This window comes from Drosophila montana, unplaced genomic scaffold (assembly GCF_035044405.1).
Source record: "Drosophila montana isolate Dmon_TW-CO22-7 unplaced genomic scaffold, ASM3504440v1 contig_1688_1, whole genome shotgun sequence".
Taxonomy (NCBI): Eukaryota; Metazoa; Arthropoda; class Insecta; order Diptera; family Drosophilidae; genus Drosophila; species Drosophila montana.
In genome coordinates, this window is record NW_026996617.1 from 343906 (window position 1) to 367358 (window position 23453).

The following is a 23453-nucleotide window of genomic DNA, read 5'->3' on the forward strand; positions in this document are numbered from 1 at the left end:
TTCTGCTGTTCAAAAGTGGAAGCTTCTTTGGCGGACAGTTTCCATAACCAAGTCCCTTATTCTTGTAGTCAGACAGATTGAAAGGCCGATTTGTTGTCCCATTAAAGAATTTTTATACTATTTATATGACAAAGTCATAATACCCCGTTCTATCAATTTTTCAAGGGTAGGGGTCAGGATTCAGGTTCATTAACCATTTCCAAGTAAGGAGTTAATATTTGTTTTTAATTGATAGTTAATTAAGTGCACTGCCAAAAACTTTAATCTATTATGAATGCTAGAGTTATCTGAGTTTTAGTCCTGGTTGGCAATCTAAAGTTCTTATGAGAATCGCAGAGAGAGTCCTACTTGGCAACCTGAAGTTCTTATGAGAATAGAGGGGGGAGGAGTATTAAAATTGCCATTCATATTAATTTGAGGCAATTTAAAGTTCTTTTGAGAATCGCAGAGAGAAGGAACATTAAAATTGCCATTCTTATTAATTTGAAGTTCTTATGAGAATCGCAGAGAGAGTCCCAATTGGCAATCTAGAGTTCTTATGAGAATCGCAGAGAGAAGGAACATTAAAATTGCCATTCATATTAATTTGAAGCAATTTGAAGTTCTTATAAGAATCGCAGAGAGAGTCCCAATTGGCAATCTAGAGTTCTTATGAGAATCGCAGAGAGGAGGAACATTAAAATTGCCATTCATATTAATTTGAAGCAATTTGAAGTTCTTATGAGAATCGCAGAGAGAGTCCTAATTGGCAATCTGAAGTTCTTTTGAGAATCGCAGAGAGAAGGAACATTAAAATTGCCATTCATATTAATTTGAAGCAATTTGAAGTTCTTATGAGAATCGCAGAGAGAGTCCCAATTGGCAATCTAGAGTTCTTATGAGAATCGCAGAGAGAGTCCCAATTGGCAGTCTAGAGTTCTTTTGAGAATCGAAGAGAGGAGGAGCATTAAAATTAACAGCCATATTAATTTAAATTTTTAATTCAATATGGTAAGGTGTTTGGTTAAATTGTGACATGGAATTTGAAGCGAAAAGAATTTTTTACCGTGTACAAAAGATGTCAATTAGGTGAAATTGAAAGGCATTTTTCATGACGAGGGATAGACACATTGTAATTAATTCATACGTATTCCCCGATGGCGTCGGGTGTCCGCTTCTGCCTTCAGGCAGACCCCGTCATCAGCATCAGCATCCGCATCAGCATCAGCATCAATCGATTTGGGGCTCATTTTGCAATAATGAGCAAACCGCCGCGGGGCCAGAGCCTGGCAACTGGCTGACTGACTTTTACAAAGGAGTTCGCCTTGCCTGGAATTTTCATTATGTGCCAAGGACAAATGCTTTGCTGGTTGGGATTTTGCTTAGTTTTGTACCGAATTTTTCGTAAAAAACAATGACCGGCGATAATTTAGAAAGTTTTGTAGATGGTACCACTAAAAAACCACTCAGCTCCAGGCGACTGCCGACTGGCCCGATGTGAGTGTGGATGACATGTCAAAGTTGAGACTTGAAAGTTGAGTGCGACACTTGAACAAAACATAACTTGGGGGCGAAAGCGAGAGAGAGAGAGAGGGAGAATGTGACACAACATGGCAGACATGTTGGAAGTTTTTTGCTGTACTACGTGAATCTTAGAGAAGGGTGTGACCGCAGGGTCGCATAGAGAGAAGGTGGAGCTGAGAAGCAGGAGCAAAGATTAGCTCAATGCGAAAATCTGAAATCTCATCAAAAAGTTTAATTAACTTTTTCATCACTTTGCTTCTGCTATTTGCATTCGAACGACAAAAGGAGGTGCTGCTAATTTTATCAACAGCCGTGCCGTGCCGTGCATTCAATTACCAGCAACACAGCCCGCAGCAGAGGCTTGATTTGATGGAACTGCCAGAGATAGTAGATCGATAGATGTATATGTAGATAAATAGATGGATGGGCGCAACCGTTCCGTTTGATGGATAGACAGGCCGAGCGAACGACCCTGGCCAGGACAGGGCTGCCATTCAATCGACAATAGAAAATCACTTAATAAAATTATGCCTTTTCCCCAAAATGGAGCCGGAGACTTAAAGGCTTACGCAGCGGGCGCCTGCAAGCCCCATTTGTGTACGGACTAGAGATGGGCATGGTTCGTGCTTTGTTCCGTGCCACGAAATTCGGTCACCAGCAATACGTAGAGTATGATCTCTAATCTGGCCTAGCGATAGATCTGGTAACAACAATAGTTCGCATGTTTCACCTAACCTGAAGTCTTCCGACGCAGGCTCAGTTCTCACTCAATTTGAGTTCTTTTAATTGTTTATTTTTTATTCGAACGCCAAACTTTGTGCCTAGTGTGCGGAAAACAATCGATTGGACTATCGATTATATCGATGTATTTGGTGTTTCGAGAAATATCGATAATTTTTTAAGGACCATCAATGTTTTCCAACACTTTTTGAGCAAAAGAAAGCGACAAGTAAAATAATTTTAAATGGAATAATTTTTATTTTGGCTTTTTTTTTTTTGGCAAATAAATGTCCTCAAAAATTCCAATCATCACGGTCGGATACTATACTGAAAACAATCAGACAATATATCGAAAAACCAAACGAGAGCTTACAACCTGTTCACATTTTTTTTTGCATTCCGGCGACGTGCACCGAATCAAAGAGAACATTTAGCAAAGCTGGTCAAATAATTTCAGATCGCCAAAACTTTAACGAATTTGAATCTAAGCCTGATCTCACATAGGGTTACTTATTTAAAAGTACTCAATCGACTATCTGTATGTTTATTCGCGACCAGGGCTGGACTGCACACATTTTTCGCAGAAGTTCCCAATTAGAGCACTCGTAATTGTTTTTATACCCTGAACCCATTGAAAATGGGTAAAAAGGGTATTATGTATTTGTGCAAATGTATGTCACAGGCGGAAGGAAGCATCTCCGTTCCCATTAAGTATATATATTCTTGATCAGCGTCAATAGCTGAGTTGATCTAGCCGTGTTCGTCTGTCTGTCCGTCCGTCCGTCTGTCTGTATGAACGCAAGGATCTCGTAACCTATAAGAGCTAGAGACTTGAAATTTTGGCTGTAGGTTCTCCTAGTGCCCGCACAAATCGAGTTTGTTTCCGATATTTGATAACTTGCCCCGCTTCCAAGTAATCGATAAAAATCGATATCGAAATCCAGTTTTTTGCGAAAATCTCGTAAGTTATAAGAGCTAGAGTCACCAAACTTGACATGAAGCTTATAGAATGGTATTTATATATCAAGCATCTTTCATTTTGTACCTATCGCCTGTTGGAAGAAGAAGAAGAGGGTTCAGGGTATCCCCTGGTCGGGAGCTCCCGACTAGAACCTCTTACTTGTTTTCGTTTTTAATTCGAATCCCGAATTTTCGTGTTCTTCGTGTTGGGGCACGCGCACATCTCTAGTGCTGAATTTGGTCTAAATGAATTTTGCTGTTGATGCTGCCACATTTGGCCACGCCCTCTTGGCAAGCTTTTTCGCCTTGTTCGGGCAGCCCTTTGGCTGGTTCCGGAAATTTACAGTTGGCAAAATTTAATTTCGAGCCGAATGAATTTTGATTTAATTACCAGGCGAAAATGTTTGATTTTTGTCAGATGGCCCCTGTTCCCTCCCGCTCCCCCCCCCCCCTCCCCTCCCCCCTTTGCCTCGCCCTCTGAGCAGGGCAGAATTTTCCTTTGGCAACACGCTCGCCTGTCCATTAAAACTTTAATTGTATGTATTAAACATTTTTAATTGCTTTTGAAATGGTTGTTGGCGCTCCTGTCTCGGTTTCCTCTGCCGCATCCGTTTATTTTTAATACCCTGTGCCCATTTAAATGGGTCAAAGGGGTCTCATCAAATTCTGTGCACACATTATACTCCTAGAAAATCTATAGTTACTTTTATACTTGCAACCCAAGAGGAGAGTCGATCCCCTTCGCTGCCTTGATTTAAACATTCCTACAAATGCAGGTTCCAAGTAGAGTAGAGGGAGCATAGGAATTGTAATTTTTAAGAAGATTAACAACTTGGCACGAGCAACGCCGGGTAATTAGCTGTTCTAATTGGCAAGCTCTCACTCGATTGCCATTGGATGCAAGATATCAGATTTGGTCTTAAAAAAAAAAGGGTAAATGTAAAAAATATAAATGCACATCTTAGTTTTTGCATAAAAAGTGTATAAGTGTAGGGTATCTGGTAGTCGGTCTCTCAGTTTTGTTCTGTTTCTGATGCTCTAATAAAATTCCCACAATATTTCCATTGGGATGGAGGCTATCATCTTTGGTCTTAAAAAAAAGGGTAACTGTAAAAAGTCTCATTTTTTGTTCAAATAGTGTAAAAGTGTAGGGTATCTGGTAGTCGATCTGCCATTGGAATGGAGTCTATCATCTTTGGTCTCTATAAACAGGGTAACTGTAAAAAGTCTCAGTTTTTGTTCAGTGTAAAAGTGTAGGGTATCTGGGAGTCGCATACTCGCGACTAAAACAGTTTTGTTCTGTTACCGATGTTGTTTCCGCTTTCGTTTCCCGTTTTCTTTTGCCGCTTTGTGCCGGGCGAATATAAAAAACTATAGCCTAGTTATCGGGGCTGCGGAAAAAAATGTTTTTTTTACAACTTTTCATAATGCGAAATGAATAGCAGCGTCGTCTGTAATCAAAGTAATTAAGTGCGACGGATCCTGTGCTGTTATCCTTGCTGTTACCCTTTTTCCCCCTGTTCCCCCTTTTCCCTCTGTTCCCCCTGTTCCCCCTTTTTCTCGCTTTGTTGTTGCTGTCAATTCAAATAAGATTGAAATTCAAACACAAACTTGAAAGTCTGCCTGCCTGTCAAATGGATGCACACAGCTTATGCGACTATGCGACACACTTTCCCCATAGAGATGGCCACGTGTCGTGACACGATGTGTAAAGCACGAAGTGCATCTGGTAAGCCGATAGTCGATAGTTCGCAGGGTTTGCTTAGAAATCGTAAGCACGACTAATGCCATTAGAAATGAGATAGAATATTAATATGTATTAAAAGTATATCTCGATATTTCTATTCTTAAATTTTGCAGGCATTAGCCCAGTAATTACTTTGGATATCGCCTAGCAAATGTCCATTTTTAATCAACATTGAACACGTTTAATATACGTCACATATTGAGAAATTCGAGTTCGAAGTAGAGCTAAATCTTTAACTTTGTTAAGTCTGCAGTCTCTTCTTAATTTCTTTATATCTTTGTTTCACAATTTGTACTCTTAATTTCCACTCAGTTTAACTTAAGTCGGGTCTCTCAGCTCCCATATTTCGATTGTGACTTCTTTTCAACATTCATTTATTCATATTTGAATACAGGTGATGTACCTAATTCTCTATAGATACATAGATCGCTCAAATCGAATACTTAAGTATTTATTACGATCTTTACGGCATCATGTTTTCTTAATGCACAAAAAGTTATTTTCGTGCGTGTTTGATAAAGTACAGTTTCGTGTTCGTGCTGCGTCGTGCCGTGAGAGCACGCTTAAATATCTGCAGGCACGAGACCAGTAAATACTTTGGATAAAGTTCATACATTGGGAAACTCGAATTTGAAGTAGACCTAAAACTTTAACATTATGTTTTTTCATTACACAAAAAGTGCGTGTTCGATAAAGTACAGTTTCGTGTTCGTGCTGCGTCGTGCCGTGAGAGCACGAGCACGACCTGCGCCCATCTCTAACGAGCAGACACATTGAGAAAATTCGTTACTTGAACGTTTTCCGGAACGTCGCCTCTGAAAGCGATGGCACCGCCAATAATTCATTCAGCGGATCCAGAGACGCCACAGCCCGCGACTAGCGTTTGGCATTTATGAGCTGCGGATGCGGATGCGGATGCGGCAAGGAGTAGGTGTAGTTAGAAGCCAGCCAAGCCGAGCTGCAAGGCAAGTTGCCACCAGCCGTGGCAAGTTGTCAAAGCAGCTGAGAATTGCTGCTGCGCTGCTGTCAAAGGCAACTTATGGCAGGCAGGCAGGCAGGCAGGCATGCAGAAGGTGGGCAGAGCTCGCTTTTGGCTCATTTATGTACGCATAATAATGCGAAAATTGAATTTTGACACCGTGCTGGTACAATTTGGCCAGCAGCCGGCAGCCAGACCCAACCCGACCCGACCGAGCAGCAGCTCCGAGAAGAGAGCTCCATCAGTTACTCTGGCTGTCAGCTTGGCAGCCGGCAGCCGCTGTCAGTAAAAAGTTTTTGGTTTAAATTTAAAACACGCTTCGAAACAATTTCGAAATTCATTTCAAATTTAAATTATTTTTACTTTGCCTTACTTTTTTTTTGATAAAGAGAAGGAACAAGGAGCTTTACGTAAATGCGTGTTAGATTTTGTTAAGCATAAAGAGGAAATTATTCAGAAGCGGGTCAAATGTACCAATTTGATGGGTTGTTCGTCCCTGGATTTGAACCAGCGACCTGCCGCCTGTTAGACCGACACTTAAACAGCGAAGAGACTCAGGCTTATGACAAAGAACACGTTTATTTCAGCGTTGTTTTCTGTTCGTCTAAGCGTTCTCCCTGATTGCTGCTGGATTTGAACCAGCGACCTGCCGTCTGTTAGACTGACGCTTAAACAGCGAAGAGACTTAGGCTTATGACAAAGTACACGTTTATTTCTGCATTGTTTTCTGTTCGTCTAAACGTTCTCCCTGATTGCTGCTGGATTTGAACCAGCGACCTGCCGCCAGACAGACGCTTACGTCTAGCTGGTGGAAATTTTGTAATTGTCGGCCAAAATTCAATTTAAATCCGATTGGCTGCTAACTTATTTACCAAGAAATTAGCGACTTTTGTTAAATCAGCGCCCAAGGTCAGGAGAAAATGTGCGGAAAATTGTTATATTAAATTACTTTGGTTTTCACTCAGACAGCTTCAGATTTATTTGCAAAGATCCTTGTGGAAAGTTCATTTGAAAAGTTTTTCACGCAGACTTCAAGGGTAGAGCTAAAAATGTTCCACATTTAAAATTTGATGCCAACGACTAAGCCCTGGCAAAGCCGGTTAATGCCTGCCAGCAATAAATAATTAAACAACTGCGCAGCTACTGAGAAAACTTTGCTATAAATGCTACCGAGAAGCGGACATTTTTTCCTTACCACTGAGCTTCTCATGGTCTAAGCGAGCTAAGCTTTTTACATGAACTAAAGAATAAAAGAAAAAGTTCGAATTGTAGTCGAGGAAGTCAGAGGGAGATCTACTATTTGGTGTTGATAATTTTCAAATGTACGAGTTTACATCCGATAATCGATAGCTTGCTCTGTTCCCAAGTAATCGATCAAAATCGATATCGAAATCCAGTTTTTTGCGAAAATCTCGTAAGTTATAAGAGCTAGAGTCACCGAATATGATATGCAGCTTCTTGAATAGTATGTATAGATCAAGTATCTTTCATTTTATAGCTAACGCCACCTCCCAGCTACCAACACATAGCTATAAATCAAGTAAAATAAACCAATTTGTATTGCCCACCAATTTAGTCACAATTTGAATGCAATTGAAATTTTGTGAATATTTATATATATTCTATAGCACAAGAGGATCTACTGTTCAAAATTTCATCAAGGTCGGTTAAGAAACACAAAAGTTATTGAAGAAAACGTTAGCTTACATTAACACGTGTTTGCAGCAGCTAGCGCAAAGCGCAAGAAATTCTGTATACATGACACACACACACATTCATGCGCGTATTTATTCAACTCTATCTGTGCTGACAAAAAGAGAGTTCAGGGTATCCCCTAGTCGGGAACTCCCTGCTAGAGCCGCATACTTATTTTCAAATGCTTAACCAAATTTAAAATACAATTAAATTACATTAAATTAAGCTTTAAATTTACAACCATAAAGCACGAAATTAGAATTGCAATTCTTTTTTCAACGTGAATTCCTTACTTGGAGGCAAGTTGAGGCTTAGGCACACACACACACACACACACGCACACACACACTCGCGCTCGCACACACTTGACAGCAGCCGGGGCGTCAAGGCAACCCATTTAAGCAGAGACACAGAGACACACACACACACACACGCACACTGGGCAAACGGGCAAGTCTGTCAACTTATTATAACATCCATTAATTTCATTTAAGCATCATTCAATTGCCTTCATTTTTATCGCAAGTTATCAAGAGTTGGGCAACAATGGCGCTGGAGTTGCCAAGTGTTTGGCTCTCCCGGCTAGGCTGCTGTTGCTAGAAAACAACCAAGAGGTCTCTGGTCGGGCATGCCCGACTAGAAGATACTCTGCAACCATCTAAGCCCATCAATCTTCCCTCTTTACATCTTCTCCATATATAAAACTATTTGTCCTGACTGACTGACTGACTGATTGACTGACTGACTAATTGATTGACTGACTGACTGATTGACTGACTGACTGATTGACTGAACTGACTGATTGACTGAACTGAATGATTGACTGACTGACTGACTGATTGACTGACTGACTGACTGACTGACTGATTGACTGACTGATTAACTGACTGACTGATTGACTGATTGACTGACTGACTGACTGATTGACTGACTGACTGACTGACTGACTGACTGACTGACTGACTGACTGACTGACTGACTGACTGACTGACTGACTGACTGACTGAATTGCTGACTGACTGACTGACTAATTGATTGACTGACTGACTGATTGACTGACTAATTGATTGACTGACTGACTGACTGATTGATTGACTGATTGATTGACTGACTGACTGACTGATTGATTGATTGACTGACTGCTTATCATCCGATCGGCTTCAAAATTATTTTCAAAGTTCTTTGTGAGAATTTATTTGATACTTTCTTAGGCGGCAAATGCGGGTCAAAGGTTTAATGAACGCAAGTTCATTCGCCAGTTTCAAGATTCTCATCTGAAGATAAAAAAATCCCGATATTTTTCGATATCATGAATTTGGGAGGAGATCTCAAAAAAAAATATTGTTAAGCTCGTTTGGAAGAATATATATTTCTCATTTTAAGCTGTTTAAGAGTACACACATTTATTTCCGACTCGTTACATACGTTAACACAAAGCCGTGATACCCCTTTTCGGCCATTTTCGAGGCGTACAGGGTATAAACAGTTCCTGCTGCCGGCCATGTGTGTGGGCCGTTCTCGTCCTTTAGGCGGGCAAAAACTTTTTGCATTAAGCCTCATATTGGCAGGCAGCGGGAAACGGAAGCCGCGCGCTGACAGCCAGGCTCTACCGGCGAAACCAGAAGAAGAAGAGGCGGAGGCAGAGGCAGGGGCAGAGGCAGAGGCAGAGGCAGGGGCAGAGCGCGGCAGAGGCAGAGGCAGAGGCAGAGCGCGGCAGAGCGCGGCAGAGCTCAATACAATTTGGTATTCATTTTGGTTCGCCGCGATTTCATCATTTGTAGAACGTAGATCACACTCAGCTGTGTGTGTGTGTGTCTGTGTGTGTGTGTGTGTGTGTGTGTGTTGTCACAGTTTACGACACAATACTTTGGTAAGCTATTCGAAGTGCTAAAATGTCCAAAAAAGCCTGCAGCAAAATAATATTTTTATACACGCATTATGCTGGAACGTGGTCCACAGCTGGAGAAGATTGCAGGATGAGGATGAGGAGGAGGAGCAGAAGGACGAGGACGTGACGAATTGCGTGCGGATATAACTGGGACGGGGACAGGCTAGTGTCAAGTGCCATAAAACACAATTAGTCAAGAGTCATTCGTTGTTTATCGTGTGTATAAGTGTGTCCGTGTGTGTGTGTCTTTGTGTCTGTGTGTCTGTGTGTCTGTGTGTGTGTGTGTGTGTGTGTGTGTGTGTGTGTGTGTGTGTGTGTGTGTGTGTGTGTGTGTGTGTGTGCCGCCTGCAATTCCGCTTCAAAATGGTTTAATTGCCAACGAAATGCGGCTGCATGCATTGCGCATACGTCGCGTATGCCCATCCAAAATACAGTGATAACTCCCCCCAGACGAACGCTCAGCTTGTGCGAGCATATTCGCACATATAAAACGAACTATTTATGCTTTCTTGGCAAGTTTCGGTTTGTGAAATGTGACAAATGTTGCCGCCCTTTCAAATAATATGCAAAAAGTATGCTAAATATGCAATCGAGCTTTTCCGAGTTTTTTTTTTTAAATGTTCTTAATTAAGAACAACAGACAGAAAATATTAGTACATACTTTCATATTTTATAATATTTAATTTTAAATATTAAATTAAAATAATTAATAAGTGAGTCAATATTTAATTTTTGTTTAATACATATGCAAGATTTTAATGCAATTTGAAATTATTTTTTATTTGATTTTTATCTTAAATTTATAAATCCAAATAAATTCAAGTCAAATGTCGCTCGAGCGAGTTTTCACTGTAGCTGAGCGTTGTGCGCGGTGTTACACACAATTAATCAATACCATGATAATTCCACTCGATTACACACACACACACACACACACACACATACACACACACACACACACACACACACACACACACACACACACACAAATACATAGTCATCCTGCAACTAATCCACAAATCGCCACGAGGAGCTGAGGTGACACACGGAATGAACATATGAGAGACCGCTTTTCGCGCTCATTCCCTATCGAGCACATAAATATAATCTAGACGCACACACACACACACACACACTCATGCAAACACTCGCACATGGACTATTAATGTGTATATGACATGGGCGTGGCAGGCAGCAAAAAAAAAAAAGAAAAATAGAAATGTATAAATGAAGGAAACTAAAGTTAACTTTCGTTGGCGTTAAACTTGGCGCATATTTTATGGCTAGATGTTGACGTCACACGGTCAGCTGTAACACACACACACACACACACACACACACACACACACGCACAACAATGATAACCACAGTAACCAGCCACGAGGACGAAGACGATGACGAGGACTTTGCTGACGACGCCCCATTTGCCACTCGCATTTTGTGCCACACACACACACACACTCTCACACACACTCTCACACACACACACTCTCCCGCTTATGCCTTTTATCGAATATCAAAGTGTTGTTGAGATGATTTTTTGGTTTTCCTCCTTTTGCTGTTGTCAGATGAGTTTAACACGTGAAATGTTTAGCCGACACACAACTCAAACAGACACACACACACACACTCACTCACACACACAGAAAGTGACACTCGCACAAACGCATATGCTGAGAAGTGCTTTGTTGTTTCTTAGAATTAAAAGTAAGCAGCCAGTTCAGTCAAACGGCATTCCAAGCCGTACGACAAAGTGCATTTTTTAATATTGCCCTGTTCGTATTGGCAGAGTGTCAAAACTTCGGTGCGACAAAGGAAACTTTCTGACAAAATTGCTTAATGGGGTATAATGTGCTTGTGCGAGTGAGAGAAGGCAACATCTCTGAGTTCATAAGGTATATATATTCTAGAGTTAATCTAGACAAAGACATTTTTTTAGTCTTAGAATATATTATTATATATATTTTTCTGTAAGGAAAACGAACTGCTATCGATATATCTTTCATTGTAATACTATCGATAAATATCGATAGATATATGATTATAAAAATGAGTGTCTGTTCGCACAGATCTCTGAAACGAACATAGACTTGTTATTCGAAATATATATATTATATTTTCCTATAAGAATAACGAACTTCATTCGATAAATCCTTCATTGTAATACTATCGATAAATATCGATAAATATATGATTACAAATATGAGTTAATCTGAAGAAGGACCTGAAATTTGATATATATATTTTCCTATAAGAAAAAAAAGCTGCTTTCGATATATCCTTCATTGTAATACTATCGATAAATATCGATAGATATAAGATTATAAAAATGAGTTAATCATGAGAAGGTCCTGAAATTTGATATATATATTTTCCTTTAAGAAAAACGAACTGCTTTCGATATATCCTTCATTGTAATACTATCGATAAATATCGATAGATATAAGATTACAAATATGAATGTCTGTGTGACGGCGACGATCGCGGAAACGAACAAAGACTTGTTATTAGAAATATATATGTTACATTTTCCTATTAGAAAAACGAACTGATTTCGATATATCCTTCATTGTAATACTATCGATAAATATCGATAGTTAAAAGATTACAAATATTTTACTTTCTTCAATCATCTTCAACTCATTGTTAAAAGTTAAAACTTGACAGCTGGCTTATACACAGTTTGCCATATTTAATCTAAATAATAAGTGGGTATCCCCTAGTCGAGCACTCGCGACATGTTCCTTTTTTTTTGTGCCAGCTAAGTCAAATTACAACTGATTCATTTTAGCTGATGCAGACGCCTTGAGTAGAAGGAGGAGGAGCTCCTCACTCTGGCTGGCTGACAAAGCGAGGCGATAAAATCCATCGATTTGCCGCTTAGGGTTGCTTTTGTAGCACTGCTCGTTACTTTAATAGCATCCAAATTAATAGTTCAATACATTATAAATTACATATCAGCCAGAGATAAGGATTTACACGCTTCGCACAAGCTCGCTTGGGACTTAAGCTGAGCAAAAGTATTGAAATACACACAAGATATTCATGGGGTCATTAGCAGGAACTACAATTTGAAACCAGGTCCAGCTCTTGCAGCTTACTCCGATGTGGCTAGCTTGATTGGAATTATATTTTCTAATATTGCAAAAGTTTTCTTTGAATTTGTACACAATTTTTTACGCTTATTCTCAACTCTTATCCCATATTACGATAAGGCTTTAACCGCCTGAATCAAATATGTATTAACTAGCTGCAAAAAAAGGAGCTAAGCAAGTTTTCCATCAATAATTAAGCTAGTTTTAATACTTGGAGAAACGGAGGAATTTCGTTGTTCATACTTTTCTATAATATTTATGCTTTATGAGATCCGCGATGTCTTCTTCAATGTGTTTCCCATTTTGTAGTTTTATTTAAAAAGATGCTTCATCAGCATGTTTCTATTATCAGTCAGTTATACAGTCCATTAATTAGTCAGTCAGTCCGTCCTTCAGTCAGTCCGTCAGTCAGTCAGTCAGTCAGTCAGTCAGTCAGTCAGTCAGTCAGTCAGTCAGTCAGTCAGTCAGTCAGTCAGTCAGTCAGTCAGTCAATCAATCAGTCCGTCAGTCAGTCAGTCAGTCAGTCAGTCAGTCAATCAGTCAGTTAGTCTGTCAATCAGTCAGTCCGTCAGTCAGTCAGTTAGTCAGTCAGTCAGACACTCAGTCAGTCTGTCAGTCAGTCTGTCAGTCAGTCAGTCAGCCCGTCAGTCAGTCAGTCAATCAGACAGTCAGTCAGTCAATCAGTCAGTCAATCAGTCAGTCAGTCAGTCAGTCAATCAATCAATCAGTCAGTCAATCAATCAGTCAGTCAGTCAGTCAGTCAGTCAGTCAGTCAGTCAGTCAGTCAGTCAATCAGTCAGTCAATCAATCAGTCCGTCGGTCAGTCAGTCAGTCAATCAGTCAGTCAATCAGTCAGTCAGTCAGTCAGTCAGTCAGTCAATCAATCAATCAGTCAGTCAATCAGTCAGTCAGTCAGTCAGTCAGTCAGTCAGTCAATCAGTCAGTCAATCAGTCAGTCAGTCACTCAGTCAGTCTGTCACTCAATCAGTTAGTCAATCAGTCAGTCAGTCAGCCAGTCAGTCAGTCAGTCAGTCAATCAGTCAGTTAGTCTGTCAATCAGTCAGTCCGTCAGTCAGTCAGTTGGTCAGTCAGTCAGTCAGTCAGTCAGTCTGTCAGTCAGTCAGTCAGCCCGTCAGTCAGTCAGTCAATCAGTCAGTCAGTCAGTCAGTCCGTCAGTCAGTCAGTCAATCAGTCAGTTAGTCTGTCAATCAGTCAGTCCTTCACTCAGTCAGTCAGACAGTCAGTCAAATAGCTACTAGCTTTTCCCGTCGTAATTTTGTCCGCGTGCATTTTCTTAATGCCGGTAGAATTTTTCCCACCGCGCTTTCACCTTACCCCTTCCGCCCATCTCTATCAATTTTTCTTTTACCAAAGCTTTATTAAAACCCAAGCAGCGTACACATTTTCGCTGTGTTGTATACTACACACATAATAGCAGAAATTATGCAAGTGGAAACGGCATTGTTCGTGTAATTCGCACCAATTTCTAAAATATGCACAGTCTCCCCCTTCTGTATGAATTTATTAACGAGAAAGAAGGGCTATCTCCGGCACGCCGAAGGTTTAATACCCTTGCAGGGCGAACCTTTTTTGGTCAAGATATCTAGAAAAACAAAAAACTTTTCCATACAACAACTTAATTTACGACCGATTGTTCCTATGGCAGCTATATGATCTAGTGGTCCGATGTTGATAGGATTTTGCATATACATAAAACTCATAGTAAAACTAATATATGCCGAGTATGGTGAAGATATCTTAATAATCAAAAAAGTTTTTTATACAAGAATCTACTTTTCGAACGATAGAAACAGACAGACGGACGGACAGAAGGACTTGGATATATCGCCTCGGCTGTTGATACTGATCAAGAATATATATACTTAATGGGGTCGGAGGTGTCTCCTTCTTCCTACACAGCTCGGGACAACATTTTGATACCCTCCGCAAGGCTAAACCAAATACTGTCTTCCGTCTTCTCTTGGGCTTAATTGACTAATCGATAAATAATCGATTTTAGTTGACTGTCAAAACAAGAGACAAATTTTAATTATTATTAGCTTCGAAAAGTTTTACTATTTCTTCTTGATTTTTATTTATTTTTCAAGCATTTACCTGAAAGAATCGACAATTACAGCTGCAATTGAACCGGCGACCTCTCGTCTGTTAGTTTGACGCTCTAAGCCAGACAATCTCATGACTTTATGAAGGTATTTTTAAAGTTCGCCATAGAAACTTTAACTACTTGCGGGTCAAATATTCCATTTAGCTGTAATTGTTGGGTGCTCCGTCCGGCATTTACCATTTACCACTCGGTGGTCTTTTTGCAGTCAGTCTGACTGAATAGTCTGTCGGGACTCTTTTACGTTAACAGATGGACGGCTACCCAGCATAGAGACAATTGTGCTGCGAGAGACTTTCAGGTATGTGCGAAGCTGTGGAGACCGCTGAGTGGTAAATGGTAAATGGTAAATGCCGGAGCACTTACTACGGGCAATGCAAATCGCGTGTTGTCCGGAATGACCGCAGCTGCTTGCCGGGCCGCCCCAGCCAAAGGGGCGCCCGTCTGGCTGGCGTAGGCTTTGGCCATTAGCAGCGGTTGGACCCGAAGGAGTTAGATGCTGCCCAGTCACGACCTGACCTGTTTGTCCCACCGACCGGCAAAGCATAAACAGCTCTGCTTGGACTGTTGTTGACCGCAAAGATGCGGCTGCACTCGTCAAGCGAAAGGGTGTTGAGGGCTTAACGGGCAGTAGGAGCTCTGTTTATGCCCTGAACCCGTTAAAACTGGATAAAAAGGGTATAATGTATTTGTGCAAATGTATGTAACAGGCAGAAGTTTGCATCCCCGACCCCATTAATTATATATATATTATTCTTCAGTATCAATAACCGAGTCGAACTAGGCAAGGATTTCAGAACCTGTAAGAGCTAGAGACTTGAATTTAGAATGTAGGTCCTCCTTACATCCGATAACCGTGAACTCGTCCCATTTCCAAGAAATCGATAAAACTTGACTTCGAAATCCTGTTTTTTGCGAAAATCTAGCTAGAGTCATTAACCAATTTGTATTGCCCACCAATTTAGTCACAATTCGAATGCAATTGTCTTTTTGTGAATATTTATATATATTCTATAGCACAAGAGGATCTACTGTTCAAAATTTCATCAAGATCGGTTAAGAAACACGAAAGTTATTGAAGAAAACGTTAGCTTACATTAACACGTGTTTGCAGCAGCTAGTGCAAAGCGCAAGAAATTCTGTATACATGACACACACACACACACACACACTCGTGCGCTTATTTATTCAACTCTATTAAAAGCATTGTAATTGCGGTAGCAGAGGCTTCAGGGCATCCCCTAGTCGGGAACTTCCGGCTAGAGCCTCTTAGTTGTTCTATTCGGGTAAAAAACGCATTATTAGCAGTTTGGTGTATATAATAAAGCAATAGACTGGTCCAAACAGAAACCGAATTTTAAGTACGAACTGCTGGCGACAGCTGCAACTTCTGCTTTGCCGCAGCCACAGCCTCACACACGGACAGCCTGTCAACAAACCGAAACCTAAACCGAAACCTTAGCTATAACCCGTAACCTAAAACCGACAAGCAAACGGCTTGCCAGCTCAGCTCCGCTCCGCTCGGCTGAGGCCGAGGCAACCGCAGGCCAGGGCCTCGGCCAGATTGTTGCTGCTGTTTTTTTTTTTCCAGTTTTTCCAACTGCCAGGACCAGAACAAATCGAGCTCGCAGCCGGAGCATTATGTGTAAATAATAAGTAGCAATGCTCAGCCCGACTAAGGAATACCCTTCGGTCCACACTTTATAGAGAAGGAAAAAGCATTCTTCATTAATTTCGGTGCTCATAATCCGATATTTATTACAATAGCAAGGCGTAGGGACTTAAGGGTTTATTTGCCGGATCGAACCGAGCTCTGAAAATGTTCGAGTTATGCTCAAAAGCCATTACACCCTTTTTGACCAGGGTATAAAAAGTTGAAGCAATGCGTAAAAGAGTCCAAGTTCAAAAGTCTTGATGCGGCCAGGAATAGGATTGGGGTTGGGGTTGGGGTTGGCCTGGTCCAGTGGGAGGGCAGCATCAGTTGACCTGAAACCGACTGTAAGCATCCTTGCGGCCCAATTAGGTGGACTTGCCTTGGTGCACGTCTACAAGTATTTATGCGTAGCATGCCCAAGCACAACCTACTTTATCTCAGCCTCCCCTATCTACATCTTCTGATTTCTCTGTCTCTGTCTGGCTGCGTTAAAATTTTTCTGCGTTTTCCTGCTCGGTTTGACTTCGTTGGCTCCTGGCCGTTGGGGCACGGCCATCCTTTTTCATTTGACTGGCTCCTGGCCCTGTGGTTCACTCTCTTCCGACTCCGACTTCGCCCCTTTGCTCCTCTCTGGCCATTTGTTTCGGTCTTGTTGCCATTTGGCTGCCGGAGGCCACCCGCTGGCTTTTGCACCGCAAACAAGGCACAAGTTGAATGGATGCCATTGTCTGTTGTCAGTCTGCAAACTGCAAGGACTTTGCCATGGGCCACGTATTTTGCGGCTTTCAAGCTCTCTGACTTTCTCCACATTCGCCAAAGTTTCAATAAACAAGTCACTCGACTAGTTGCGCAAATGGAACTCGCACCAGCCACATTGCACACCCCATTGCTGATCATAAAAATTTATGAACAGAAACATACTTTCAATGTAAGTAGTCGGACATACAGTATACATACACGCTTAAGTTGGCAATATTAAATCTCATTCACGATTGCCAGCATTACGTCCATTTATGGCCTGTTCCCTCATAGTATAGCCATGTCTTGCATTTTTAGGCTAGCCTCTTTGAGTATACGCCAAGCTCACCTGTTCCTCATGATTAATGACACCTTAAAGCCGCACAAAACGATGGCTCAATGAGCACAGAAGTAATTAAAGACAACCTTTCGCTAAAGTGAGCAGTAAAAGGAAAAAATCAAAGTGTTACAGGGTATCTGCTAGTCGTGCACTCTCGACTCGAGCAGTAGTACTTTTAGTCAAGTATAAACATATATGCCTGATTATATATACTTGGAGCTGAGTCGGTCCGCCTGACCGTTTGTTTGATCGCATTGATTTTGAATATTTATAAAAATCGGACCTTAGAGTCCGATTTTCGTCAAAAACAAAGAAAAGTCTCAACTGCTCTACAAAGTGTGCAACTTACGAGGTGCATGCGTATATAATAGCCTGATTCCACTGTGCTCAAAATATGTTACATGCATGTACAAACTTCACATTCTGCGATTCCATTGGCAAGTGTCAGTTGTCGGTGACATTTGAATGGCAAAATACTTTTATATTTTTCATAAAATCGATACGAAATTCGATAAATCATCGCAAAAAACACGAATAACTCGGAGCAAGTAGCAACATTTTTTTTTTTTTTTTGCAAATGTGAAAAATGTGGTTGCTTATGGGAAAACGTGCAGGCCACATTTAAAATGTGTCAATCGCAAAAAAATGTGGTTTCTTAACGAAACGGAAAACGTACAGGCCACATATTTAAAATGTAACATTCGCAAAAAAAATGTAAGAAATGTTGACAGTGGAATTAGGCTATTACTCGGGGCAATTTCCAACATTTTCTGCAAATGTGAAAAATGTGGTTTCTTATGGGAAAACGTACAGGCCACATATTTAAAATGTTACATTCGCAGAAAATGTAAGAAATGTTGACAGTGGAATCAGGCTATTTCTCGGGGCAATTTCCAACATTTTCTGCAAATGTGAAAAATGTGGTTGCTTATGGGAAAACGTAAAGGCAACATATTTAAAATGTAACATTCGCAGAAAATGTAAGAAATGTTGACAGTGGAATTAGGCCATCGAGCAGATGGCACGAGCTTTTGCCAAAGTATCTGCTAGTCGGGCACATTCTTTCTGCTGCTTTAAGCACGACGCTGTTGAAGTATTCGCTCGACCCGCAACTGACAGCTGGCGCTGGCTTCGGGGACTTAGTGGCATCGACAAGGACTCAAGCATCGATGCCATTGGCGTCGGCACTTACAGGTGTTGAAAGCGCCCGGCGCTTAACGACACGGACATGCTTCAATGGCATATTAATGTGCACTTTGATCCACCGACCGACCGACCGACCGACCGCTCCTTGACCATCCCAGGCCCATTGTTCACCCTGTTATTGTGGCTTGATGCGGTCAGTGAGCGATGGACAGTGCGGCCCGGGGGCTTGGGTATTTGTAATGCCGCATGTAGACAATGTGTAAACAGGGCTAACAAGGTGAGTGCCAGGCAACTGCATTACCATTCCCACTCCCATTCCCACTTTGCCACAGCAAAATGATAACTGGTCGAGTAATTATGCATTGCTCCTGCTCCCAGCTGCACCTGTGTGCATATACATATAGAGAGCAGCGCCCCAGCGAGCTGGGAATGCCTAAAAATAGTTGTCAGCGTCTGTCCGTTCTGTGAAAAATGACTTTTCGATGGAGGAGTGATAAATGAGGTGACGCTTGGACAAAAAAGAAAGAAGAAAAGAAGAAAAAACTGAAATACTTATCATTTAGTAGAGTGCAAAGCCAGAAGGAGCTGGACTAGGTCGGCGATTTGCGGCACAGTCATTCAATCATTTATTGACAGCAACAATGAGTCCAGTCCAGCCGCAGCTGTTATTGGGTTAACCGCCTCAAAGTGTAAATTGTCGTATACATAATTTGCCATTTGCCATTTACAATTCGGGAATTTTGGTAGCTGTGTTGGCCAATGTTGGCCGAAAAGAAGCTAAATCCAACGTGTAACAATGTAACATTTCTTTCTAATGTCAAATATGTTGCCTGAACGTTTTTCCACATTTTGCACATTTGCTAAAAATGTTGGTATTCACCCCGGGTAATAGCCTAATTCCACTGTCAACAAAAGAATCCACATTTTTCACATTTGCAAGAAATGTTGGCATTCGAACCGAGTAATTCGTGTGCCAATGGAATCGCAGAATGTGAAGTTCGTAAATGTAACATATATTGAGCATAGTGGAATCAGCATAAGATATCTCAAAAAAACAGATTGATTATACCTTTAGATATGATATAGATTAGAGCTCACAATTGCAAAGTTTGGTCAAGATATCTTAAAAGCAATCACGTTTTTCTTACGAGAGCTTATCTTAACTTCTTAACTTCTCCGATGCGACTGCTGTCGACAATAGAAAGAGAGATTTATGCTTAGCTTCATGACGAAGAGGCAAAAGGACAACTGTTGATACTGAACAAGAATATATATACTTTATGAGCTAGAACACGCGAGGTAGTAAAAAAAAGCTAAATCAGTTTAAAAAGAGCCAGATTAGCTGGCAGCTGCACAGTTCAACTGTTTGTAGCTGGTGACATCGGAAAATGGCCAAAGTTAGCTAGAAAATGGCTGAATGGGCAACACGGCTGCCGGCACATCATGATCGAGTGGAAGTGAAAACATAATTGATGCCGCATGTTAATCATACGCCCCATTGTACATGACATAGAATTTTTTTTTTGGTTAACCAACGAATGCCATAGTAAAACATGGTTTGAACGGCAACTGCTCGAATTGAGTACAACAAATACTTGGCCAGAGGACGGATGTCAGGGGCCAGGCCGCAAATGAGCCTAACTCGATAATCGGGCAATCAAAGTTTATCGCGTTTCCCCTTTGCCAGATGCGGGTAGAAGGACGTGTGTGTGCACGGTTCCAGGCTGAATATGGCCCTGATAGTAGTCCATAATCGTTTGTTGTGTCTGCGCTGAGGTCAAAGCAATACAATTTTATACTCAACTACATGGACAGCCGCAGCCAAGAGGCCCTGGCAGACACTCAATGTGGCCTCTGGGTTGGACCTAATGTGGCCTCTAGGTTGGACCTAATGTGGCCTCTAGGTTGGACCTAATGTTAATGGCCTTCAAAATGGTACAGACCTTGGTATAATCGTTATATTTAATGCCAATATGACCGGGCTGGAAAGTCTGCTGCGTTTTGTTCTCCAAGCCTTAAGTGCAAATGTGAATAGTCTAAAATTATGTTTAACTAAATAACCGCAACACCAGCCGCGCTGGAGCTAAGCCCGCAACTCCCAGTACCGCTTCGGCAATTAGCAACAGATATGCCTCCCTTGAGCCTCAGGAAGACGCCTCTGTAATCGATGACGGCGAGATGGACACTGCCGACGAAGCGCCTCCAGTCACAGACCAACAACAATCAGCGAAAAAGATCTCCAAACCCAGGCCGATAACAGTCCCTGGAGTCAGCGATATTGTCGCAATGGAGCGAACCATAGATCAGGCAGTGGGCGCAGACGCCTATGAATTCAAGGTCTCTCCCTCTGGCTATCTAAGAATTTACGCCAAAGATGCCGACACCCACAGAGCAATTGTCCGCAAGCTCACTGAAGTGAGAGTGCAATTTACCCACTTCTGCCTAAAGGAAGACAGACCATACCGCGTTGTGGTTAAAAATCTGGCCGCTTCTACTCCCAGAAGCCAGATTGAAGCTGCCTTTACATCGCACGGCCATATTGTGACGAACCTTTACAACCCGGGCGCCAGACAGCCAACAAGTGATGCCAGTGCAGACTCCACCAACGACTTTCCAAGTCGCAACTTCTGGTTTGTCGATCTCAAGCAGTCTCTCAACAACAGGGAAGCGCTGCGGCTCAACAAGGTTGGCCGCCAACGGGTCACTATTGAGCTTCCGAGGAAGAACAATAGTATAAGGCAGTGTTTCCGCTGCTTCGAGTTCGACCACACCAAAAACTACTGTCTCAAACAGCCCAAGTGTGGTAGGTGCGGTCAGTCCCATTGGACAAACTCCGAGCAGTGCCAGGCCAAAACAGTGGCAGACCTGCGATGCTCCAACTGCGAGGGAAACCATGCTGCTTCCTATAAAGGATGCAAAAGCTATCAGGTGAGACTAAATGCCAGGCAGCCGGCCATCAATGTCTCCCCTCCTACACGATATAGCCATCCTCAAAATACACGAAGAACCACTCAGCAGTTCGTACCTTCCCGAATTGTGCAACAGGGCCTGTCGTATGCTGATGCGCTACGGCCAGGCCATCATGTACAAGTCCGCCAACCCCCAGCGCGCACTCTTCAGCCCACCGTCAATCCAATGCAGCTCCAACAACCACTGCAAGGACCTCAGGAGCAAGACGCTTCCCTTGGAGGCATCCTTCAAAACCTCCAGCAGTCCATTGCAGCACTGAATGCCGCAGTTGCAACCATTCTGGTTAGCATTAAAGAGCTAAAGGATGCGCAAGGTTCCCCGCAGCTTAGATTCCCAAAAAGCCGCAAATAATGGCTACCCAGTTACGTCTCGGATCGTGGAACGCTCGTGGCATCCTCCAAAATGCTAACGAGCTCAAGCTTTTTCTGAAAAAGCATGATGTAGACATCATGCTCATCTCAGAAACACATCTGCACACAAACTTGTACCTAACAATGGAGGGGTACGTCTGCTACCGTGCGGATCACCCTACAGGACGAGCCAGAGGTGGTGCTGTAGTGCTGGCAAAGCAGGATTTAGCACACTACCATCTACACACAGTGACCTCCAGCGACACACAGCTGGCTGCTATCATGGTGGAGACTCCCTTGGGCGAAATCCTCGTTGCGGCAGCATACCTACCACCAAACATCCCCTGGAACCGAGCGGAATTTGATTCTCTGTTTGGCCAGCTTGGCCCCAAATTCATCGTTGGAGGCGACTTCAACGCTAAGCACAGACTGTGGGGAAACTACAGAGCTGACAGCAGAGGCACTGCGCTCCATGAGGCGCTCACTCCCTGCTCAGCCCAGGTACTGGCCACCGGTAGACCTACCCACTTTCCGTACAACCGGCAAAGTACGCCTTCCTGTATCGACTTTTTTATATTCAAGGGCATCCCCAACAGCGTACTATCGGTTCGCGAAGAGTACGATCTATCTTCCGACCATCTGCCACTCCTCACAACGATCAACACGGCTGCACAAAGGATCCCAAAAAAGCGCAGGCTTGTCCTCCCTGGGTCGAACATCCAACGATTTAAGGCCGAACTAAATAGCTTGATCAACCTAAACACGCAGATTCTGTCAGTTGAGGACGTCGACGCTGCAGTACAAACCCTGTTGGACCAAGTACATGCCGCAGCCGCCAACGCTGCGCCCGCACATATCTACTCAGCCCCTACAAGCCAGCGGCCAAGGACGTTTTCCCCCATCTTGGAAGGTCTTCTCGCCCTAAAAAAGCGACTGAGGAGGGAGTATGTCCGTACCCAGGACCCCACGATTGACAGGATCTATCGTCGTATTGCTAACAGGGTCAGGAAGGAGCTGATTATCTCGAAAAGAAATGCCACAGACACCATGCTGGAGGAAGCAACGGCAGACGAGAGCTCCAAATTCGCGCTGTGGAAACTTAGCAGTCGATACAAGCGGCAAGCTGCGCCAAAGTTCCCCGTTCGACTTCCCGATGACACCTGGGCCAGATCACCAATGGACAGAGCCGAAGCCTTCGCCTGCAACCTGGAGGAGCGCTTCAAGCCGTTTGAGACCGCATCGCATGGAAGGATACAGCGAGTCGCGCAAATCCTGGAGGCGCCACTCCAAATGTCACTCCCTGTATCGCCAATCACCTTCCAAGAAGTAGAGCAGGAGATGAAGAGATTAAAAAGCAGCAAAGCCCCTGGGGAAGATCGGTTGGACAACCAGACAATCAAGCTACTGCCATACAAGGCGGTGCTTTTTCTCGTCGCCATTTTTAATGCAGCTCTTCGGCTAGGTTACTTTCCAGTGGCTTGGAAGAAGGCACATATAATCATGTTGCACAAGAGCGGAAAGCCCCCTAATCAACTGGGATCCTATC

General features: G+C 42.6%; 1 protein-coding gene across 2 annotated transcripts in view; it reads right to left on the minus strand.

Moving 5' to 3' along the window:
* Nmdar2 (NMDA receptor 2) overlaps positions 1-23453 on the minus strand; it is a 40182-nt gene that overhangs the window by 11615 nt on the left and 5114 nt on the right. The gene's annotated exons all lie outside the window — the stretch shown is intronic.